This window comes from Aedes albopictus, chromosome 2 (assembly GCF_035046485.1).
Source record: "Aedes albopictus strain Foshan chromosome 2, AalbF5, whole genome shotgun sequence".
Classification (NCBI taxonomy): Eukaryota; Metazoa; Arthropoda; class Insecta; order Diptera; family Culicidae; genus Aedes; species Aedes albopictus.
Genome location: NC_085137.1, coordinates 194,761,818 through 194,762,670, shown reverse-complemented (window position 1 = coordinate 194,762,670; position 853 = coordinate 194,761,818). Strand labels below are relative to the sequence as shown.

Below are 853 nucleotides of genomic sequence, written 5' to 3'. Positions count from 1 at the left end.
TCCGGACGCGCTGTGGACTGTTTTTTTTATTGTCGCCATGAGACAATCACAAGGGTGCGGTCATCCGGACGCGCTGCGGACTTTTTTTTGTCGTCAAGAGACAATTTCAAAGATGCGGTCATCCGGACGCGCTGTGGTCTTTTTTTTTGTCGCCAAGAGACAATTTCAAGGGTGCGGTCATCCGGACGCGATGTGGACTGTTTTTTTTTATTGTCGCCATGAGACAATTTTAAGGGTGCGGTCATCCGGACACACTGTGGACTTTTTTTTTATTGTCGCCATGAGACAATCACAAGGGTGCGGTCATCCGGACGCGCTGTGGACTGTTTTTTTTGTCGCCAAGAGACAATTTCAAGGGTGCGGTCATCCGGACGCGCTGTGGACTGTTTTTTTATTGTCGCCATGAGACAATTTTAAGGGTGCGGTCATCCGGACACACTGTGGACTGTTTTTTTTTTATTGTCGCCAAGAGACAATTACAAGGGTGCGGTCATCCGGACGCGCTGTGGACTTTTTTTTGATTGTCGCCATGAGACAATCACAAGGGTGCGGTCATCCGGACGCGCTGTGGACTGTTTTTTTGTCGCCAAGAGACAATTTCAAGGGTGCGGTCATCCGGACGCGCTGTGCACTGTTTTTTTTTTATTGTCGCCATGAGACAATTACAAGGGTGCGGTCATCCGGACGCGCTGTGGACTATTTATTTTTTCCAAGAGACAATTACAAGACATTCAAATATGAACCTTTTATCAAATGGAGTAAGTAAGTTTATAGAGATTTAACCCTTGAGTAGTCGCGTCTTTGACTAGCTGCAGCGACGCCGCGCTCACGCTGTGTACCACATGCGTGCATA

The 853-nt window shown here is 47.7% G+C and overlaps 1 pseudogene; it reads left to right on the top strand.

Moving 5' to 3' along the window:
• The first annotated feature begins 753 nt into the window (after nucleotides 1-753).
• LOC134286311 (uncharacterized) overlaps nucleotides 754-853 on the top strand; it is an 8,586-nt pseudogene continuing 8,486 nt past the window's right edge.